The sequence below is a fragment of the Pan paniscus genome, chromosome 2 (genome assembly GCF_029289425.2).
Source record: "Pan paniscus chromosome 2, NHGRI_mPanPan1-v2.0_pri, whole genome shotgun sequence".
NCBI classification, from domain to species: domain Eukaryota; kingdom Metazoa; phylum Chordata; class Mammalia; order Primates; family Hominidae; genus Pan; species Pan paniscus.
The window spans coordinates 147,975,560-147,992,351 of record NC_085926.1 but is presented as its reverse complement, the minus strand read 5'-3'; the positions used below and the strand labels follow the sequence as shown (position 1 = coordinate 147,992,351).

Below are 16,792 nucleotides of genomic sequence, written 5' to 3'. Positions count from 1 at the left end.
AATGAGAAAGGAAGAAGTAAAATGATCTCTGTTTGCAGATGACATAATGTTATCTGTACAATGTCCTAAAGATACCATATACACCAAATAAATAAATAAATAAATAAAGCCTTATTGAAACTAGTACACTAATTCAGCAAAAGTTGCAGGATACAAAATCAACATACAGAAATCAGCTGCATTTCTATACATTAACAATAAACCAAAAAAATTAAGAAAACAATTTCATTTCTAGTAACATTAAAAAGAACAAAATACTTAGAAATAAACATAAATAAGGAGGTGAAAGACTTGTGCACTGAAAACTATAAATCAGTACTGAAATAAATTAAGGAAGATACAAATAAATGAAAAGATATCCTATGTTCATGGATTGGAGGACTTAATATTGCTAAGATGTCACACTACCCAAAGTTATCTATAGATTCAATAGAATCCCTATCAAAATCCCAATGGCATTTTTTGCAGAAATAGAAAAATTTGCCCTAAAATTTATATGGAATCTCAAGGGAACCTCAATAACCAAAACAATTTTGAAAAATAACAAAGTTGGAGAACTTCCAAGTCCTGATTTCAAAACATTACAAAGCTTCAGTAATCAAAACAATGTGGCACTGGCATAACACAAATGGACCAATAGAATAGAATAGTAGCTCAGAAACAAACTCTCATGTATATGGCCAAGTAATTTTCAACAAGGATGCCAAGACCCCTCAATGAGGAAGAAAAAAAAATCTCTTCAACAAATGGTGTGGGAAAAACTGGATATCTGCATGCGAAAAATAAAGTTGGGCCCTTACCTTATACCACGTACAGAAAATTAACTCAAAATGGATTAAAAACATAAATGTAAGACCTAAAATTGTAAAATTACCAGAAGAAAACAGGGGAAAATATTCATGACATTGAACTTGGCAATGATTTCTTGGATATGAAAAATGATTTCTTGGATACAACAGAAGTATAGGCTACAAAAGCAAAAATTAGGCAAATAGAACTATGTCAAACTTAAAAATTTCTGTGCATCAAAGGACACAATCACTGTAGATTCTGTAGGTAACCTACAGAATGGTAGAAAATATTAGCAAATCATATATCTGATGAGGGATTAATATATAGAATTTATAAAGAACTTCTATAACTCAACAACAAAATAATCAAATAACTCTCAGAAAATGGGCAAAAGACCTGAATAGATGGTTTTCTAAATATGATATGATATTCAAATGGCTAATATATGAAAAGATGCTCAGCATCACTGATTATCAGAAAAATGCAAATCAAAACCACAATGAGATATCACTTTACACTCATTTGCATGGCTGGTGTCAAAAAGCAGAAAATAACAAGTGTTGGTGAGGCTGTGGAGAAACTGGATTGCTTGGGCACTGTTGGTGGAAATGTGAAATGTACAATCACTATGGAAAACAGTATGGAGATTGTCAACAATTTAAAAATAGAACTACCATATGATCCAGCAACCTCATTACTGGATATATACCCAAAATAATTGACAGCAGTATCTTGAAGAGGTATTTGCACACCATGTTCATAGCAGCATTATTCACAAAGGCCAAAAAGTGAAAGTAACCCATGTATTCCATTCATCGATGTATAAATGGATTAACAAAATGTGGTATATACAAACAATGGAATATTATTCAGCCTTAAAAAGAAAGGAAATCCTTTTGCACTCTACAACATGGATGAACCTTGAAGACACTATGCTAAGTGAAATAAGCCAGTCACTCACACACAAAAATACAGTAGGACTCCACTGATCTCTGGTATCTAAAGTAGCCAAATTCATAGAAACACAGTAAAATGGTAGTTACCAGGGGCTGAGGGGAGATGAGAAGGGGAGTTGTTGTTTAATGGGTATAGAGTGTCAAATTTGAAAGATGAAAAAGTTCTGGACATCCATTTCACAACAATGTGAATATACTTAACACTATTACGCCATGCAATTAAAAATGCTTAAGACAGTAAATCTTATACAACATCCTTTTAACACAATAACAAAAAAAGAAGAAAGTTAAATGAGGTGCATGTGAAGGAATTAGGAGGGTGCTTGGCATGTAACAAATATACATTAAATACTAGCTAGTAGCTATTAATGGGATTATCAGATGCTACCCCTCCAAGACAATTCCTTCCCTTCCATCCTCTCCTCAGCCTTTTCCCCACAGACACAATATGTTATTTTCCAATCTGTACTTATATTCTGTCCTGTTTTATAGCTTTACACTTTTGTACTGTCAAAGTCAGGAAGAGTGGATTATTCACCATTGTGTTCTCTCCTGGGTCCTACCTGTTGACATGCATATAATAGGTCCTCACTTTTTTAGAAGTTACATTTTTTTCTCTTTTCATTACAAGTACTGTACATCATTAATATAGAAAATGTGGACAATAGTAAAATAGAAAATGGGAAAAAAATCATCCCAAATCCTACCACTTAAAAGCAATTAGAGTTAATATTTTATTTTTTTCAGCAAATACTTCTTGAATTAAACAGTTAAAATAAGATGCTAACTTGCCTTAAAAGGAAGGTAGGATGTGGATATAAGTTTGGAAATTATCTTCCTTGGAGGTATTTCAGGGTAGGTTGAGGCACCTGGTAGCCAAGAGCTTGGTGGGGAAGTTGAAATAAAGGAGATCATGTAACTATGATAATACGAATACAGCTCCTTTACTCAGTATATAATGCATATAAGTCAGAGATTATTTACCTAATTAATGAGGGAACCAGCAGGATGATAAAGCTGGTTCAAAAGAGGATACACAAGATGAATACATACTTAGTAAGAGACAAGATGTTGACACCACCAAGTTCCTAAAGTAGATATGAAACAAAGCAAAAACAAAAGCAATATAACCGTAACCCCTATGGTTATCTGTTCTACTCAACAAAAACTATTTGCATCCTCTAGTAGACCAAATCATGTGCAACTTAGTTAGTTAATATCTAACTTTAGGGGAACTGGATGCAAATCAATAGCCAATTGTGCCAGACAAAGTTCCTACCCTACAGTGTCACATGACCTTGGGTAGGCCTATTGGACAGCTCTCTGCTATGACATTGAAAGGCACACAGTTATTCATCCTCTTGCCTTATTTCTGAAGTTTTGGTAATTTTTCTTTACTGGGAGCGTCAAGTCATTGAATAATTATTACTAACAAATATCAAACATTTATCATGGACCAGGATTGTGCTAAATGCTTTCCATGCAATATCTCACTGAATTCTCACCACAATCCTGGAAGTAGTACTATCATTATCTGCTTTTACAGACTCTTCAATAGAAGTCTCAGAAAGGTCATTTCCCCGAGGTTATATGGGTAAGAAAGTAGCAACCCAGCCTCAGGCTTAGCTCTGTCTGCCCAGCCCTAATTATTAATGCAACAGGAGTCTCCACAGTGGGATGCAGGCACTGCAGAGATAACATGAGAGGAGGCATTAGGGTATAGAGAAAAAATAGTGGAACTTCCACCGAGGGTGACTTTAACTCCTATTCTTTATATTTCCCATTACATAATTTTTAAGATGTATATATTAATATATGAGGGGGTCTTAGTTCAGTCCTGTTACTATAACAAAATTCCACAGACTGGGTAATTTATAAACAGTGTAAATGTATTACTTACAGTTATGGAGGCTGGGAAGTTCAAAATCCAAATGCCAGCAGGTTCAGTGTCTGGTGAGGGCCCAGCCTTTACTTCGAAGATGGTGCCTTAAATGCTGTCTCTTCCAGAGAAGACGAACACTGTGTCCTCTCATAGTGGAAGGGCACAAGAGCACAAAGGGCCTAGCTATTTTCCTTTAATGCTTTTATAAGGTGCTAATGCCATTGGTGAGGGAGGAGCCCTCATAGACTAATCACCTCCTAAAGGCCCTACCTCTTAATACTGTTGCATTGGGGATTAAATTTCCACGTAAATTTTGGAGTGGACGTAAACATTCAAGCCACAGCACAGAGATACATGGACAAACATACATGTGACAATCAAAAACTTTTGGCATCTTCTGCTGTAAAGCCTTTAGTTCACTGAGGCTGTGGTTTCCTCACATTTTCACATCTGCTACTTGGCATTTCTGACTCACTTCTCTAACCTTACTCATCTTGTTTTCTTAAAACATTTAAGATTTTGATATCCAGCTGTGTGGATTGAGAGCCTCACACCTCTTCCTTGCAGTGCGAAGGGGATAGAGCATTTTCATTTCTAGAGAGATTAGGAGATGCTGGGAGGTAGCATTGTTATCTTCCTGTGCCCTGGCTGGGAAGTCCTGGGGAAGGCAAATCCACTTTCCCATTCCTTTCTGTCCCTGGCTCTGGGCTTTGTGAGGGTGGAGGGAAGAGAGGTTTACCGTGAAACAGAGACTGGTTTACACAACATGATTCTCAAATTTTCACACAGTGCTTTCAGAAATCACATTGGTGGGTGGCTAAAGTGATCTGAAGATGAAAGAAGGGAAACAGCCCAGGTCCTAGCCTTGGAAAAAACAAAGAGCAATGCAGGCTTGATGCAGAGTCCGCAGGAATTAAAGAGATTTGTTTCTGAAGCAAAGTGCCAGGATTCTCCCCGGTGCCAAACGGAGGAAATGCTTGGTATTTCTGGAGCAAAGCACTCCAAGTGTGCTGTAACATCAGTATTATTGGGCATTTTTTGAAATTACTAGTTACACTTGGTTGAATAAATGCTCCTAAATGCAATTAATGCATTATATGTTAACTTCGTGGATAAGCTAAGAAAAATAGTCATTATCTTGTCTCTCTAAGAGATACTACAAAGCAATATGCACATACTGAGAGGCTTTGTGTTGTTGCCACAGTTGTAGGAGACAAACAAGGAGAGACCAGAGCTCCCTGGCCCAGCTGGGGATGTCCCTTCAGCTCCCCAACACCCACACACAGACTGCTTCATGCACAGCCCTTCCCCCAACTTGGAAGCCCCCGTTGAGAAGCTGTGTTTGGGTAAGTTGGGAAGTGCAGCTTCCTGCCTGGTCCCAAATGCACCCCCAAAAGCAGATGACCTTCATGGACCTCCCCAAAGGTGGATGATGGCACAAAAGTAGAGTCTGATCCCAGGAAAAAGGACGAAGCCTCCAGAAATAGTGTGGCTTTGACCCTCAGCCTCCCACTGCAGCTCTCCTCAAACCAATCCTCATCGCTTTTTTAGAAGAATGAGATAAGCTCACCAGATGATTTCCTCTGGGCTTCCCTCTTCAGGATTATTAGGAGACTCCAGAATGGATTGTGGGTACTGGGTCTCAGTTCCCCTCTGCAGAGAAGATTTGCCATTTGCTTGACAATTCATTGTGCCAGGTACTGTACTTAGAAGGCTTCACTCTTTTGTATAGCCACTAGCAGTGGCTTGTACTACCTCCTTGTGAGGTCCCTTGGCAGCAGCATAGCATAATTGGGGTATTGTTAGCTATGCAGAACCTCACCTGACCCAAACCCTGCTGAAACAGACTGCATTTGAATTAGATTCTTCAGGTGATTTGGAAAGGCATTAGTTGGGAAGTACTGATTTGAACTGTTTGAGAAGTTAAACTTTATTTAATGGATCTGAGATCAAATTCCAGCTCCACCACTTGCTATGTGACTTCAGCAGAACCACCCAGCTAAACCACTCTTGAATTTTTTTTTTTGAGATGGAGTCTCGCTCTGTCACCCAGGCTGGAGTGCAGTGGCGTGATCTTGGCTCACTGCAACCTCTGCTTCCTGGGTTCAGGCAATTATCCTGCCTCAGCCTCCTGAGTAGCTCAGAATACAGACACCCACCACCATGCCCAGCTAATTTTTGCATTTTTAGTAGAGACAGGGTTTCGCCATGTTGGCCAGGATGGCCTCGATCTCCTGACCTTGTGATCCACCCGCCTCAGCTTCCCAAAGTGCTGGAATTATAGGCATGAGCAACCGTGCCTGGCCTGAATTCTTGACTTGCAGAAACTATGTGAAATAATAAATATTTATTGCTGTTTTAAGTTACTGCAGTATGGGATTATTGATTATGGCACAATAGGTAATTAATATGCCCGCTATAGTAGCCAAATATATATACAGTCTTTCCCAATAAAAATTTTCATATCTAAGATCAATCAAAAGAAATAAAAAGAAGGAAATAAAATTCTTTTTCACTGGCACTTGATAAAGTATTCCAATCTTACAGAAAAGCATAAAGCACACAGGTCCAAGGTAAGAAATATTAGCAGAGGGGACATATCCTTCCCATGTCCCCTTAGTTTTCCATCGAAGGGGTTGATTAACCGCTTCATTTGGGGAGGGTTCCCTTAGCATTTTCTTCCAGGAGCATCTTTATGTCCCTTCACACTCTCATCCCTGGGGGAGCCAACTTAACTGAATGCTGCATTTGGGAGAAGGGCCTGAAAATACTCAGCTCTGTCTGGTCCTCTCAGCTACAGAGGGAGGCTGACTCTGCAACTTCACACATAAGCTTATGGAAATGGCCCTTGCAGGGAAGGCCTGAAGTGGTCCAGTATGTCCAAAGAATCTGTGCAGGGTCTTAAATTGAGTGGAGTGTTAGGACCCACGTGTTCACATGCTTAAGCCATGTCCTCTGAGCCAGCTTTCATCAGTAGCAACATGGCACTTTGATTTTTTGATTTGGGGTTTTAAATTTAAGTCTTTAATCCATCCTGAGTTAATTTTTGTATCTGGTGTAAGGAAGGGGACCAATTTCAATTATCTGCATATGTGTATCAGGTCTCTTTAAACTGTTTTCTCAATTAATCCTAATTCATTCCCATGAGGTACATCATTGTCCCCATTATGTAAAGTAAGAAACTGAGATCCATAAGTGCACATTCATTATTTCAACAAATATTTATTACATGCCAATAATGTACCAGGAACTGCTCCAGACAATACATGAAAGTGATGCCTCTAGGGGAATGAGCTTGCGGGAGTCACAAAGTTGTAAGAAAGAAAGGAGCCTGGACTCAACTTCCGACTGACTCACCCTGCACTTTCCTGAGCAGCTGACTGTCACACAGCTGGGTGGTTCAGGCCAGTACAGACCAGGCACCAGGTGAAAGGTTTCAGGTTTCATCTTTCATTCAACCCTCAGCCTTCAGGGGATGCTAGTCACATTGCATCATTCTACCTGAATATGTCCCCAGAGTTGAGCAAGCTCTGCCTTTTCTGTCACTGCCATTTTACAGATGGGGAAACCAAGGCACATAGATGGTCCTAGGATCACAAACCAGCAGGTGCCTGCAAAGCTTCAGGCTGTTTTGTAATCTTTGTGAGGACAAGATGTCCATTTCTGTGTAGGCCATTGCTGTATATGCTGTACGTGTTTGAGCCACAGTAAACGATGGCTAAGCAGTGCCTGGCAGGGCCCTCCTGAGGGAGTCAGTGACCTTAGGAACCAGGGCGGGTAGCGAGTCTCATAGTTGTGGGTTCCAAGCAGATGCCAACCCTAAGCATGTGGTGATTGTGCATCTTCATGATTATATTTAGCTTGTATTGCTTCACACACCCAACCAAACCTATTAAAACACAGTGTCTGCATCTAAAGAACTAACAATGTGAAAAGACAGAGAGAAAATTGTATGTACCACGAGGAAGGGAGTGAGTCTTTCCTTTCCATGCTGTTTCCAGGTTTGCACTGAGAACTGATATCAGATACAGAATCAATACTTAATGCTTTTTGTTTTTATTACCCAGTAGCTTCAGTGGAAAGACATGGCCTGATAATGTGGACCTCTGTCCACTGATTGCTTGGGTACATCAACACGTAATGGCCAGCAGGCTTGATCAGGCGGGACCCCAGCCTCATTCACAAAGTTTAGAACTCTGGATCTGGATATGCATCAGAAGGACCCAGAGAGCTTGTTAAAGCATGAATTGTTGAGCCTCATCCACCAAGTTTCTAATTCTTTGCCTTTCTAACAAGATCCCACGTTATGCTGATGCTGTCCATTCAGAGACCATGCTTTCAGAACCCTTGGTATCCAACAAAGTAGTTCTGTGGATGCTAGAATGGGCCCAAATCCAAGAAATATGACTGTTGAGTGATAAAAAGCAAGAGTGGGTGGGGCAGGGGTGGGGGATAGTCGGGGAAGAGTTTCCTACTATTTGTATAGAAAGTGGGTTGGCATAGACATTGTAGCTTGTACATGCATTGACTATTTCTGGATGGTTACAAAGAAAATGCTAATATAGTTCTCTCTCAGTATATGTAAGGGATTGATTCGAGGACCCCACATGTATACTCAAATCCACACACTCTTCAAGTCCCACAGTTGGACCTGTGGAACCCTACCATACCAAAAGCCAGCCTTGTACACACTCAGATTTCTAATCCCACAAATGCTGTATTTTTGATGCGCTTAGTTTGGGTGAAAAAAAATCCACATATAAGTGGATCCACAAAGTTCAAACCATGTTGTTCAAGAGTCTGCTGGAATTGTTGCCTCAGGGGACTGAGGGATAGGGTAGTGCTATGTTGGTTGTTCTGTGGGTCTGCCCCAACCCAACACCACCCAAGATCACATTCCTGCCCTCCTCTCTGCCCTGTCCAGAGTGTCCTCCAAAGCCTCCATCACGCTTTTTCCTTGGTGGTTGACTTCCTCTTGGGTTTGACCAATGGGATGCACCAGCAAAAGATCTGAGAGTGAGAAAGACGAGCTATTCCTTCCACGCTCCCTCCCCGCTTTGGTGCCGTGTCTCACAATAGCTGTGTCTGTCCACAGCTAGGTCCTCCAAGGCTCCGACTCTCACTGGGCTCCACTAACGCTCTTTCCTTCCTCAGGCTGTTGTCAGTCTCTGGGGCCTCCACATCTCTTGTTTTTTTCCCCTTAACCCTACACCTCTGTAAGCAGTCCCTTCAGTAAAGCCTCTAAATTTGAAGCTTCTGGAGGTAAATTTGGTTTTCTGCTAGGATCCTGGGCGATAGAGGTGGGAAACATTATTTGCTGTCTATCCTTTTGCATCATTTAAACATTTTGAAACCAGGTGTGGTGGCTCACATCTGTAACCCCAGCACTTTAGGAGGCTGAGATGGGAGGATTGCTTGAGGCAAAGAGTCAAGACCAGCCTGGGCAACATAAAAAGACCCTAACACTAAAAACAAAAAAACAAAACAAAAAATCCTGGGATGGTGGCACACACCTGCAGTCCTGGCTACTCCAGAGGCTGAGTCAGGAGGATTGTTTGAGGCCAGGAGTTCGACGCTGCATGAGCTATGATCATGCCACTACACTCCAGCCTGGGTGACAGAGCAAGATCCTGTCTCTAAAAAAATACAATAAATATTTTGCCATGTGCTTGTAATACCTGTTTGAAAAATATAAATAATAAAAACTAAATAGTGGAAATGCAGATTCAATCTCGTATAGTCTAGAACAGTAAGTTTCAAAGAGAGTCACTGGAGAATTGGTTTTCTTCAGCACTTAATGTGCCTTCATCTTGTTTGGCTTCAGTCTGATGCCAATCATGAGTTGTTATTTATCTTCTCATATTTTGGCCTGTCAGTACAGCTAAACTGAAAACTCCTGGAAGACAAGAACCATAGCTGATGCCTCTTTGCAGTGCACATAGTGTCTAGGTAGCCAGGTCATAATATGGTGGAAAGAAATTTTTTAGTATCACACAGACTGAATTCAAATTGCATCTATACCACTTGCTTGCTTTGATTCTACCAGACTCCTGTCTCTCCTGGGTACCTTAGGGGACTCATAATATCACATAAAATGTTTATACTGTTTGGGCATGGCCTCTTGAATGCCATAAACATTAAAACTTTAACGTTATTTCATGACCCTGAGAAGTAAGCCATTAAACTCAGTTGTTTTCATACCGGTATCCGTGCAACATCCGCCCTTACCCCATGCCTGAGCTGTACCCAATCTCTGACTGGAGTAGGAGAAGAACAGAAGCCAAACATTGGAAAAGGCTTGTAGCTAAGGCATGAAACTTAGACGACACAAAAATTGTAAATAATGATTTTGAAAGCTTAACATCTATTTAGCAAGAGTAATGATTTAAAGTGGGAAGCTGCCAGATGGTGTGCACTGTTAATAATGCCCATCTGTGAGCCCTATCATGAATTATAAAATTGATTTGGAGAAGAACATCTCCTGCTGTTTACCCCAGGTGCCATAAATGTCTCTTTATAGCTCAAAGGGTCAGGAATGTGTGAGGCAGGCTGAGGTGCACGTTGCTTAATGGTATATGATATTTTTACATAATAATAGAAAACAGGAAGAAAAGAATGCTATTTTTTTTGAGGTTATAAGATATTTGTGGCATCCAGGAGGCCATGTCAGAACTTTCTGCTTCACACGCAAGCCTGCCTCCAGGAGCATGGAAGAGCCTGACAGTAGGCAGGACTTCCATCTCCAGTGTTGGGTCTGAATAACTCCTGACCTGCCCCAGGTCTGGTGGCCCCAGCTTATCTGAGTCTCTTGATCCTCACCTGGGATCCTGACGAGGGCTTCAGGTTCTCTCCCATTAGAGGCCAGTTTGCTGCTGCTTCTCCACTTTGCCCCTGCAAATGCTCCAGCCCACTGGTGTTACAACTGCAGATAATGAGTTTTCCGACCTTCCCCCTTGGGACCAGGTCAGCTTGATGACCCTCACCTGGATTTTCTGACAGAAAAGGGAACTAGACACTGAGCAAGTTACTTAAGCCTTGAAGGCCCAGTTTCTTCATCTGTAATGACACATCACAGAGGAGTTCCAGTAAAGATTGATGTAAAGTGCTCAGTGGAGGCTGATAATGAGAATAGAGTAAACCAAACCTAAACCACAGCCCCAGGACAGTCCACTAGCTCTTCCCCACCGCCCCAGCACACTCTTTCCTTTGCTTTCTGTCTCACCTGCAGTGAATGCCCCCTTCCTACTCCCCACAAAGCCCTAAGTCAACACTTTCCCTGTGAAGCCTCTAAACCATCCTCACCCACCATGGTCTTTCCTCCCCAGAATCCCTGTAGGTATAATGTCCGCATGATTAGATATTGCCTTATGCTGCTCTCAGCTATTCTTCTGTGCTTATCTTGCCTCTGATATAGATTACAAAGTCCTGTGAGAGCCATGCCTTCTATGTCTTTGCATATTCTCCCATGATGTGTCTTATATAGAGCTGGGGAGACAGAGGGAGCTTAATTATTCCTATTCCTGCATAATGTATCTTGTCCTGTATCAGCAATTCTTAACCCTCACAGTGCATCAGAATCACCTGGGGAACTTTGCAATACGCTAATTCTCAGGCCCCCTCCCAGGGATCCAGTTTCCATTGAACTGGAACAGAGCCCACCTATGGGTGCTTGCTTAGAAGTTCCCCAAATGATTCTAATGTGATATGCAGCTAAGAGCAAGCACCACTGCACCATATTAGCCAGGATGACTTTGTCCTCGGCGGTACTTAATTCCCCATGCCACGTCAGTTTGTCTTCTGGCTGCACTTTCTCCATTTAAAAATCTCAAATTATATCTTACAAGTTAAGTTACAATCCTTAGCTGCTTTCTGATATAATATACAAGGAATCATCGTTAGGCAAGTGAATACTTTCTGCCATTACTCATTGGGCAGAGAATCAAGCTGTAAAAAACCCAGCCAAGTAATCCCCTTCAATATGAGACTCTCATTAATCAGTGATCCCTTCTGCAAGCACCTGTGTGAAGCCAGCAGTCACTATTTGTGACTTCCTTCCCCCAAATATATCAGACAGGAGAGCCAGCAAACAATGACCAAAGCTGTGCTTATGTATTGGGGTGACCTGTAAGTTATAATAAGAGAAAAGGAAAAGAGGCAAAAAACAAAGATGATGATTTAATGAGGCTGCTATGACAAAATGAGTTAATGGCAAATATGTAAAAGGAATTCATGAGGCTTTGATGGTGTTTACAAGTTTCATTTCTCTTGAATGTCTCAATGAATTCAATATCTTCTGAAAAACTTTTAAAAACGTTATACTTTGACGACTTTCTGCTAATGACAGGAAAAGCAACCTTGAGGAATATTATTCTTATTTGCCTCTTTTTGGTTTTCTACAGTTTTAATTACTAGGTGAAGTGAAACCATGAGGTGAAAGGAAAATAATCCAACAACCCACAGAACTCTTCAGCAGCCAAGGTGCTTTTAAGTGCAAATTTTTATAAGATTGTTAAAGAAAAGAAGGAAATTGTGAGGAAGTGTACACTATACTAACAAATTTGTCTTCAAATTATAATATCTTTCAAGGTTTTCCAACAGGCACCAATGAGTTTTTAAATATTCCGTCAGATTCATTTTCTCCACAATCACTTTAAAAAGAGCTCTGTTTACCTGCTCAGAATGAAGAGAGCTATTATACTTTTTAAATAAACCATGGAGCTGCCTTACTGAGGATCTACCACTTCAACTTTTTCTCTACTGTGTAGAGTTAAACTGGATTCTAGAATTCAATAATTTACTTCTGCATCTACCCACTTATTCATGACCAAAATTTTTATTATTCATGAATCTTTGGTATTGAACAGGTTACTTTTTTATTTGGAAATCATTGCACGACATTTTTAAAAATAAAATTTGCCATTTTTTCTTCTTGATAATTCAACAGAGAGGCTCACCGGGTGATACGTGCAGTATATATACTTTTACACATTTTAATCCCTCCCTCTAAAATATGAACAGAGGCCAAGGATCACCAACAATAGAAAAATCCTCCAATATACAAGAAAGTGACACCAAAACAAATATGCAGACTATGGGAATGTATATGAATGAGATAACGAAGTGAGAAGAAGAAAATATTGGAACAATTATAATTTATTTTCTATGGGAGAAAAGAGAAGTTGTTTGTATTCACTAACCAAATCAAGCCTAGGAAAAAAGATACATTCCAATAATAAGGAAAAGCTCATAGAAATTTAAACTATGATAGCCAAAATAAAAATCTCAGTGATTATTATCACTAAAAATGAGATGAAAATGTCAAGGGTAGAATGATAAAGTTAAGAAAATCTACTATAAGTAGAATAAAAAGAAGCCAAGAAATGAAATAAAAGAGAGAAAGAAAATTAATAACCCAGGAGGTCCAACGGTCACCTGTAATCCAGAAAGGGAAAATGAGGGATGTGTGGGGCTGAGATGGAGGAAATTGTAGACATTTTTCAGAAATTGAGGATGTGAGTTTCACATGGAAAGGGATGGATCCTGGAAAGTCCATCACAGTGGGAAAAAGAACAAAGACCCAAACTAAGGCTGATCATTTAAAAATTCTAGAACACCAGGGACAAGAAAAGATCATAAAGCTTTTGGTGATTATTTCAAAATGGGCTTCAGCTTTCTCAGCAGCAACACTAGACAGTAGAAGACAATGGGGGCCCAGCACAATGGTGGCTCATGCCTGTAATCCCAGCACTTTGGGAGGCTGAGGTGGGCGGATCACTTGAAGTCAGGAGTTCAAGACCAGCCTAGCCAACATGGAGAAACCCCATCTCTACTAAAAATATAAAAATTAGCTGGGCATGATGCCACACACCTGTAGTCCCAGCTACTTGGGAGGCTGAGGCAGGAGAATTGCTTGAACCTGGGAGGTGGAGGTTGCAGTGAGCCGAGATCATGCCACTGCACCCCAGCCTGGACAACAGAGTGAGACTCTGTCTCAAAAACAAAAACAAAAGAGAAGATAATGGATAAATACCATAAAAATTCCAAGAGTACTCAAAAATTTAAGTCTTATCCATTCTTTCTTAGGAAAGCATCAAAGTATACAGATACCAGCAAAAATAGAAGATAAACTAAGAAATACAAAGTCATTGAATAGAAGAAACAAGGGATTCTTCATAAAAGAATGGTAATAGAAGTCCCGGAAAGTTGCTCCCTATCCTTGCCAACACTTGATATTTTCAGTTTTTTGTTTTTTGTTCTGTTTTTATCCTTGCCATCCAGTTGGTGTGTACTGGTATCTCATTATGGTTTTTATTTGCATTTTTCTGATAACTAATGGTGTTGGGCACATTTTCATTTGTTTATTGACCACTTGGACATCTTGTTTATGCCTGTTCAAGCCTTTTGCCCATCTTTTAAAAGTTACTGTCCCCTTTTTCTTATTGATTTGTAAGAATTCTTGTATATCTTCTGGATTTGAGTCCTCTGTCAGGCTTGCCCCATACTCTGTTAAAGGTATATGCTTTTTTCAAAGTGTGAATTATTAGTCTTTTCCTTTATGGTTAGCACTTTTTAATATTGGTTAATATTGGAGTTTTCATTTCCAAATTGAGAATATTCTGAACATGGTTTTTGTAACATTTTAAAAATTTACCAATGTATCACAAAGCATTTGACATCATAATATTTCTGAAAGAACACTTTTTATTTTTTATTTTTTTTTTATTATTATTATACTTTAAGTTTTAGGATACATGTGCACAATGTGCAGGTTAGTTACATATGTATACATGTGCCATGCTGATGTGCTACACCCATTAACTCGTCATTTAGCATTAGGTATATCTCCTAATGCTATCCCTCCCCCCTCCCCTCACCCCACAACAGTCCCCAGAGTGTGATGTTCCCCTTCCTGTATCCATGTGTTCTCATTGTTCAATTCCCAACTGTGAGTGAGAACATGTGGTGTTTGGTTTTTTTGTCCTTGCGATAGTTTACTGAGAATGATGTTTTCCAATTTCATCCATGTCCCTACAAAGGACATGAACTCATCATTTTTTATGGCTGCATAGTATTCCGTGGTGTATATGTGCCACGTTTTCTTAATCCAGTCTATCATTGTTGGACATTTGGGTTGGTTCCAAGTCTTTGCTATTGTGAATAGTGCCGCAATAAACATACGTGTGCATGTGTCTTTATACCAGCATGATTTATAGTCCTTTGGGTATATACCCAGTAATGGGATGGCTGGGTCAAATGGTATTTCTAGTTCTAGATCCCTGAGGAATCGCCACACTGACTTCCACAATGGTTGAGCTAGTTTACAGTCCCACCAACAGTGTAAAAGTGTTCCTATTTCTCCACATCCTCTCCAGCACCTGTTGTTTCCTGACTTTTTAATGATTGCCATTCTAACTGGTGTGAGATGGTATCTTATTGTGGTTTTGATTTGCATTTCTCTGATGGCCAGTGATGATGAGCATTTTTTCATTGTCTTTTGGCTGCATAAATGTCTTCTTTTGAGAAGTGTCTTATTCATATCCTTTGCCCACTTTTTGATGGGGTTGTTTGTTTTTTTCTTGTAAATTTGTTTGAGTTCATTGTAGATTCTGGATATTAGCCCTTTGTCAGCTGAGTAAGTTGTGAAAATTTTCTCCCATTTTGTAGGTTGCCTGTTCACTCTGATGGTAGTTTCTTTTGCTGTGCAGAAGCTCTTTAGTTTAATTAGATCTGCAACTTCAGCAAAGTCTTAGGATACAAAATCAATGTACAAAAATCACAAGCATTCTTATACACCAATAACAGACAAACAGAGAGCCAAATCATGAGTGAACTCCCATTCACAATTGCTTCAAAGAGAACAAAATACTTAGGAATCCAACTTACAAGGGACGTGAAGGACCTCTTCAAGGAGAACTACAAACCACTGCTCAACGAAATAAAAGAGGATACAAACAAATGGAAGAACATTCCATGCTCATGGGTAGGAAGAATCAATATCGTGAAAATGGCCATACTGCCCAAGGTAATTTATAGATTCAATGCCATCCCCATCAAGCTACCAATGACTTTCTTCACAGAATTGGAAAAAACTACTTTAAAGTTCATATGGAACCAAAAAAGAGCCCGCATCGCCAAGTCAATCCTAAGCCAAAAGAACAAAGCTGGAGGCATCACGCTACCTGACTTCAAACTATACTACAAGGCTACAGTAACCAAAACAGCATGGTACTGGTACCAAAACAGAGATATAGATCAATGGAACAGAACAGAGCCCTCAGAAATAACGCCACATATCTACAACTATCTGATCTTTTACAAACCTGAGAAAAACAAGCAATGGGGAAAGGATTCCCTATTGAATAAATGGTGCTGGGAACACTGGCTAGCCATATGTAGAAAGCTGAAACTGGATCCCTTCCTTACACCTTATACAAAAATTAATTCAAGATGGATTAAAGACTTAAACGTTAGACCTAAAACCATAAAAACCCTAGAAGAAAACCTAGGCGTTACCTTTCAGGACATAGGCATGGGCAAGGAGTTCATGTCTAAAACACAAAAAGCAATGGCAACAGAAGCCACAATTGACAAATGGGATCTCATTAAACTAAAGAACACTTTTTAAAATAGCTACATATTATTTCCATTGTATGGATGTATTATTCCTTAAATAACACTTACTGTTGTACATTCAGATTGTTTTAGAGTATTACTTAAATAAAATTATAAAATTAATCAGTGTGCTATAAATTAAAAACCTAAGATTTTTAAATGCAAGTTTGACTATTTCCAATCTTCATTACCCAGTGAGTATATATTGAGTACCTAATGTTTCCTCCGCATTGTGCTGGATATTCTGGAGGATATAAGAGAACACTTAAGGTGGGCCCTGTCCTTAAGGAGGTGACAATATATTTGGGGTCCCAAATGTCACCTGTTTAGCAATGCCTTAAAGAATAATTGATAGCTCAACTAACTGTTAATAGCTATATTTGAAATAGGAAGAAAGTTAGGGGAAAGCAAGATGAGGGTGTACTAAAATAGTTGGCTTCAAGGAAGAAATGGGTCTTGAAGGGTCTTTATATGTTGGAGTTGAGTACTTCGCAGAGTGGGGACTGCATGATCAAAGGTGTGGAATCAGAAGGAGTAAGCAGGGCATATC

General features: G+C 39.7%; 1 long non-coding RNA gene across 1 annotated transcript in view; it reads right to left on the bottom strand.

Moving 5' to 3' along the window:
* LOC130541366 (uncharacterized) overlaps nt 1-5,355 on the bottom strand; it is a 55,577-nt gene extending 50,222 nt beyond the window's left edge. The window contains exon 1 of the long non-coding RNA XR_008955411.1: nt 5,201-5,355. This is a non-coding gene — a long non-coding RNA (uncharacterized LOC130541366). The remainder of the gene's footprint in view (nt 1-5,200) is intronic.
* Between the last annotated feature and the right edge of the window lie 11,437 nt (nt 5,356-16,792).